Genomic DNA, 7,757 nt, shown 5'->3' on the forward strand with positions numbered 1-7,757 from the left:
AGCTTTCTTTCGCCATGTTCTCAGCCAGAACATAATGCAAGGAGAGTCTCTTTGTGGTCTCATCTTATTCTCTAATGATATAGTTGTGTAGACAGACACATTTTGTACAATGGGGTTACATTCTGATAAACCTACTATAAGTTGAAAGTACTGTAAGCTGAAAATGCATTTAATACACCTAACCTACCAAACACCACAGCTTAGCCTAGCCTACCTTAACTATGCTCAGAACACAGATTAGCCTAAAGTTGTGCAAAATCATCCAACATAATGAACACACTATAGAGTATCAGTTGTTTACCTGCATGATTTCATGGCTGATTGGGAGCTGCAGGTGCTGCCACTGCCCAACAGTACCGGAGCGTATCTTACCTCATATGGCTAGCTCAGGAAAATATAGAAGTACGGTTTATACCAAATATGTATCGCTTTTGCACCATCATAAAGTCAAAAAAAATGGTAAAGCCAATCATTGTTAAGTCGGGGACTGTCTGTATTTGACTCCAATCTCTATGCCCTGTCCTTCTTCCCCAGTTCTGTTCCTGGAGGGCTCAGGACAAGAAAAAAGGCAGTGCTCCTCCATTTTTTCCCTTAACTATTTTCGTCAAACCCAGCTGGTGTATACTTTTAATCTTTCTTCCCTCAGAAAATATTTCTCCACCATCTAATCAGTAGCTAGTGATTTGAGATGTAGCTTTTGGTTTCCTAACATCTTTAGCATGTTTGCCCTGATGGTTAAGGATCTGGTCCTGCCGGGACTACAGACATTCCAAAATTTATAGTCGTCCTCAGCATAGGCTCTGGCTCTAAGAGAAAAGCACTCCCGTGCCACAATCAACTGCTACTAAACAGATTCTGCCTTTCCCTTCATGCCACAACAGAAAGTCTTTGGGGCTCAGCATTGGGACCCACAATGTTCAGATGATTACTTGGCCATGAGTTATTTAACTTATCTAGGTCTCAGTTTCCTCATCTGTAATAATATATAATAATAGTACATACTTTATAGGGTGGTTTTGAGGGTTAAATGAGACAATCCATGAATGCCCTTAGGACAATGTCTACATGTAATAAGTTTACTATTATTATTAGTCTCAGTTCCAAATATTGGATGAAATTAGATACCTGAAGTTGCAATATGATTTAACAAATCAAGAGATCTTATCTAATTCCATCACTAAATGTCATTAATTACAGTAACTTCTGGTGATTTATATATGCATTCTCCAGAAAACATGGATTGGTGGATGGAGAAGGGTCATAAAGTCTTTAAAATGCTCATATTGCTATGATTTGAAGAAGACATGTTTTGGGAGATGTACCTCTGTGCCTTCTGTCATCATTCTTTAAAGAGTTGCTGGTTGGCCTCTGACTTCTCCTGTTCCTACATATTCCACCCTGAGAGGCAAATCATGAGAGTGCTCTCCATGTTTTCCTTGCTGGCAGTTACATGGTTTTCTGGCCTGATGGGGAGGCATAGTTGTACCCTAAAGTCAATAATGACTTGCAAAGATATGTTTACTTTGGCTTTAGTGCTATTGGAATTCTGCAACCTTGGACTGAAATGGACAGTTCTCAAAAATATATTTTTTTCTGACGGGCAAAGTCAAGAGGTTCCCTCCCCACCCCCTATTTTCTCCTTAGGGATAGAGATAGGAGACCATCAGAAACAGGACAAAAATGCTGCTCTTCAGATTCTAAGAGTTTCAGCTTGTAGGACTTCCCACGATGAGACTTTGGGTTCATTCAGTCCAGCGTTCCCTTACGTCTGAGGCCCTCTATCATGAGGGGAACTCTGGCTGCGTTTTGCTTGGGCATCCATTTTACAGTACAGCCATTCCTGATGTCAAATCATTTTCTTTTCCTTCAGTATGACCTTAGTGGATAATGCACCTAACAAATACAGAGAGTGCCAAAAAAAATGTTTACACATTTTAAGAAAGGAAAAAGCTGTATTAAAATTGTAATGCAATGAGTGACACTAGCATTCATTTGATTAACGCCAACTTCTGATCAAACGTCATACTACACATTGCTACTGTAATTCAATTCAACTTCGAAAAGTAATACATAGATAACATCTCTTAAAATGTGTATATTTTTTGGCACCCCCGGTATATTGCCTACTATCTAAACTAGTACAGGTAATTCTCATTTTTCTCCCCATAATATACTGAAACCTAGAGCATTAAGCAAACCCCTGTAATAATAACTAAAGGCTTACTTTAGTTATTAAGGCTTACTTAGTACTATGCAGTGTTTTAAGCACTCATTTACTCCTAACGGCTTTATGATGTCAGAGCTTTAATTTTCCCTATTTAAATATAGGAAATTGAGGCACAGAGAGATCAAGATCATGAGGCTAGTAAGTAGAAGAGCAGAGAAGTGAATGTAGGCATCCTGGTTCCAGAATCCAGGCTGCTAGCCACTATGTGAGGCAGCCTGGAAGGTGACCTGCCTTCTGATACTTATGGCCTCATGTAGGAGCTGAAAATTTTGACTTTCTCCTAACAAATAGAGTCCAGCAGAAGTAATGGGATATTATTTCCGAGGTTAGGTTATAAAATGACTGGGGTCCATTTAGGCACTTCTTGCTGTGACTCACCCTGAGGGTAGCCAGCTGCCATAGTGTGAAGCAGCCCCGCGGAGAAGCACACTCAGTGAACTTGAGTACAGATTTCTAAGGCCTGCCAACAACTATATGAGTGAGCCTGGAAATAGAGTCCTCAGCCCAACCCAGCCTTGAGATTGCTGCAGCCTCAGGAACTACCTTGAGCTACAGGCACCCAGCTAAGCAGGTCTGGACTCCTGGCCCACAGAAACTACAAGTTAATGTTCATCGGTTTAAGCCACTAAGTTTTGGGGTAATTTGTTATACAACAACAATACAACCACTAAACTCTACTGCTAGGTTTTTTATTTATTTGTTTTAAACAATACAAGATATTACAATGAGAAATTGGATTTCTTAATAAGGTCTATAGTTAGTGAGGACACTTAGCTATTTGTGGTAGCTGTGTTGATTGCTTACTCCAAACAAGTTCCTTATTCATGTCCAAACAGAATTATCATGATGATTAATTTTTCTGAAACTTATCAAAGACTCTGAAATTCCAAATTTATTTACTGCTTCCCATGATCTATTTCCTCTTTCAAAGATATCCATTTGCCATGCATACCTTACTGGAATTATGTGGACAACATTGGTTTAATGAGGAGTCATCATACCCTGTAATATGAGCTCCATGAGCTTGGAAAGTATGGAAGTATCATCTATAATTACCACAGCCTTCCTTCCCTAGCTGGTCCTTTCAAGGTCTTTCTTTCACTCTTTTTTCTTCTTCATCTGTATGTGAGTGTGAGTGCATGAATATGTCTGTGTGTCTCTGTATAGGAAATCCATTTGTAGTCTTCTTATCTGGCACCAATGAACATATTCTGACCAGAAAATTTTTCCTAGATTTCTACAAAAATATTAAATTAATCTGGTTTAGTCAGTTTTTAAAAAATATTTATCAATTTTGCTTAGAAATACTAAGGAATTATCTATCATATGATCTTATCCATCCAACTTGTATGTTTTATGAATAAATTTGAGCATAAGAGCCTCTTTAACACATTCCTCAATAAAAATAGCAGCCAAGGCTGTATTTATTCTGTGTCATCACCCTTTCCTCCTTAGGTCTTTGCCTTATAATCATGAGAGGGGCCCATAGAATCCTTTAAGGATTTGCCATCAGAATTTTGGACATTCAGAAAGGTCTCCCACCATCCGTAACATTTAGTACTTTGTGTTTTTGCCAGCTGTTATTTGAGTACAGGAGTGAGGCAATTACCCAGAGAGTTGACACCTGGCCATCAGCCCAACATCAACATCTTAATTTAATTCTTTGTGGCAGGCATATCTTATGGAGGCATTAAATGTTACAGTGGTAGTTATAACTTTAAGTGGTCTTAAAAATACACCTCTAAGTGCCGAAGGACTACTTAATCCTTTTGTTGTTTTTGTTCTCTTGTTTCTTAAAGTCATTTGGCTTGCATCATTTTTAGTTTGCCATCTAGTCTGGAGATTTTTTATTATTTGAAAATACGTTTTTCTGCTGTGATTGTATATGAATGCAAAGTATCGCTTAGGTTTTGTGTATGTGTGTGTGCACGCACATGTGCACATGTGTATTTTAAACATGCCATATTTGGCAAGACTTCAGTTTTCTACATTCCTACTGATCAGCCTCCCCACTGCCCTTAAGTGGCTTTAGTTTCAAAGGCTACCTGACTTACCAGAGATACATCGATGGGTACATTATTTCACCAGAAGTAACCAAGGTGACTACTTTGCAAACAACTATTGACTCTAGATCTCCTGCCAAAATTTCAAACACCATGAGACAGCATTGGAAGACATCCAGTAAGAGTTTTCACTTTGTAGCACTGAGCTCCAGGGTTGTTTTGCAGGATTCATATGGCACATAAGGTTGATAAGGGCAAGAGAGCTTTGATAAATAAAGCAAATAGCTTCAAAAAAAAAACAAAAAACAACCATTGGTGTTCTGTAAGTGAGCAGTCAGAAGAGGTAACCGTAGAGTGAGCCTCCAAAAAGCATTTGTCTTCAGGATCCAAGGAAGACATCTTCTGCCTGTGAGACTGTCACCATCTGCCACTTGAGATCCTCTAATATAAGATGGAGTCTGTTTGTTCTGCCATTAGAGGTTACACTTTCAATACTTAACCGCAAAAGGTTTCATGCTGTTTTAAATCCAACTTTAGGTATGTTTGGTATTGGAATGAGATCCTTCTGGGCTTCTAAAATGATTGAACTAGACTCTGAACTCCTCGAGGGCAGAGACTGGGTCTTTTCATCCATACAAGTCACCAATCCTGGCACCATGGCTGGCACAGCCTGAGCACTCAGCAGCCCTTCACTCTTTTATGAATGAAGTATGGACACTGTGAGATGAGGAAGGGACCACCAAAAATAAACCTCACTTCATAACTTTGCTTTGTGCCTTGTTCTCAAGTGTCAAAGTAAAATAACGTTGGGTTAGTCTAGCAGTCAATGCAGGCCATTCTGGACACATGAATGTTATAGGCTCTGGGTAGTAAAAGTATTTATCTGTTAGCTTCTAAGAGACCCACTGCCTGCGTGTAAATACAAGGTACCAGGTGAGGCTGAGATTTGCTCTGTGATCCCTATTATCCCACAATCACCTGCTTACTCAGTGGACAACAGGAGCAGTGAGGGGCCTAAATATGTGTAGCTATTTATGCTGTCTTTCTTACTCTTGGGTTGGAGTGAATAAATGGGTAAGTGGACCACAAAGCAGCAAGAGTCGGGATCAGACCAAATAAAGTTTTTGCTTAGGTTCTCGTAGAAGAGCTAAGCACTGAGTGGAAGAAAGGGCTGAGAAAGTGCTGTTGCTAGTGGTTCTTAGTATCCTTCCTAGTTCTGAGCAGATCAGCCTGGCCTGAGAGTTGCACACATCTTTCTTTAAAAAGCAACTGAGCAGACACCAGCCATTACTAGAATGTGCTCCTGAGGCTCTCACTCTTGCCTCCCCTATAAACAGCTGGTGAAAGAATTCCTGAGTTGAATTTTGGTAAATACACTTTTCTTCACTTTTTTGCATTTCAGTGTTTTCTGTTGCCTCTCATGGATTGCCTACCAGTTTGACTTTGACTTTGATTTAGATGTGGCTGCAGTACAACACAGAGAAGCAGGTTGAAATCTGGGAAGGGAAAAGCTCAGATCAGCTGTTTGTGAACTTGTTCCAAACTTTAGGAGAACAAGCAATGTGGTGGACTATTAGGAGTGAGTTAGCCCTGGCTGGAATTTAAACGGAAAAATCTTTATGAAAGTAAATATCAGGGTTGGTCAGAAAGGAAATTTGAAAAAGGAAGAAAACATTTTAAAAGTGAGGCAGTTTCTGTATTAGAAAAGACTGGGATATGCCGGTGTCTCAGTGACTTAACAGCACAGATTCATTTCTCACTGATAGAGCATCCATTGTGAGTCATGTGGCCTTTCTCCATTAATTGCTCGTTTCCAGCATCCTCGTATGATCTGAAGTTGCCACGGCAAGGGAAAAGGGAATTGGAGGGTCTTGAAGAAGGCTTTCAAAGGACAACTGAAAGTGACAGCACTTGTCACCTCATCCTGCTAGCCAGAACCGAGTCCTTTGGCCCCAACCTAACTGAAGTGGACGCCGGGACTTGTAGTATTACTAGGTTTCTAGGAAGAGACGAAGAAATAGAATTTGTTGAACCACATGCATTGTCTCTGCAACAATTCACACTTCTAATCATCTCCTAACAATTCCATTCTTCTCATTCATAGAACACACTCACCCCTTTTCCAAAGGAGAGCTTCCTCAGGGGGGCCACAAGTCCCATATCCAGCTGAAAGTCTGGGGGGTCTCTGTCATAGACTCCATCTAAATCTGAAGATCTGTGAACTAAAAAGACACACACTCAACTGATAAACCAGGGTGAAGTATGGGTAGGATAAGAGCAAAAAGGTGCTCCCATTTAGAACATGGAATAGTGGGAAACCCACAGCAGTCACTGCTTGCAGCTATTCTGAAATTCCTCTATGAGGCATGGGGAAGACTTTCTGTCAGGTGAGGGAGCCGTTTGACTAGTCCTGGATCAGGCTGTCTGGGAGGAAATCCCTTTGCCATTGCTCCTTGCTCACCATGTCTAAAAAGGGCACTGAGAAATACGCCCTCCCTGGGGACTGTACAGCCATCTCTGCCAGCTTCCTGTTCAAAACCATGAAAATGGGATAAAGTGCCCTTCACGGAGGCTGTGTGTGATGGCATTGGTATTTAGGGCCCCTCGGGAAAAAGTGAAGTTCATGGGGATGAGAACTGAGCCTCCTCAGCCCCCACCCCCAGCCCTACACACACAGAAAGCCACGTCAGGCTGACTCAGGAGCCCTGAACCCCACTCCACCCACCACATGCAAAAGCTCCCAGCTCTCTTCTTCTCAACCACTGCTCTGTGCTCCCTGCCCTGCTCACTCGGCTCATTGTCACCACTACGGCCACTTTAACTGTCTTCTTGCTTCCTCTCACTTTTATGGACTGAATTGTGCCTCCGCCCCCACATTCATATGTGGAAGCCTATCCCCCAGTTCCTCAGAATGTGATTATATTCAGAAATAAGGACTTCAAAGAGGTATTAGGTTGGTGCAAAAGTAATTGCGGTTTTTCCTATGGTCTTTAACCTTTTAAACCGCAATTACTTTTGCACCAACCTAATAATTAAGGTTAAATGAAGTCATATGTTTGGGCCATATGACTGATTCCTTAAAATAAGAAGAGGAGACACCAGGGACGTGTGTGTTCAGAGGAAGGACCATGTGAGGACACAGTGAGAAGATGGCCATCTCCAAATCAAGGAGAGAGGCCTCAGGAAAAAACAGATCTGCCAGCACCTTCATCTTGGACTTCCAGCCTCTGGAACTGTTTAAGCCACCCTGTCTGTGGTATTTTGTTATGGCAGCCCTAGCAAACTAATACACGTCTGTCCATTTTCTCAAAGTCTTCTTTCCGTGACATTAGCCTTCTCCCCTCCACCTTCTCTCCTTTAGTGACACAGCTACATGAAAAGTAAATAAAATGAGTAAGCTCTGAGGTAAAATTAGAGATAACCTTCTGCCTCTTATTTTCCTCAGCTATGAGATAAGTAAGTATCCATAAGTGGGAGACTATGCTTCTAAACCACTTCCTTTGAAAGTACCTAGATGACCCCTTCAG

The sequence above is a fragment of the Rhinolophus hipposideros genome (genome assembly GCF_964194185.1).
Source record: "Rhinolophus hipposideros genome assembly, chromosome: 13".
Lineage (NCBI taxonomy): Eukaryota > Metazoa > Chordata > Mammalia > Chiroptera > Rhinolophidae > Rhinolophus > Rhinolophus hipposideros.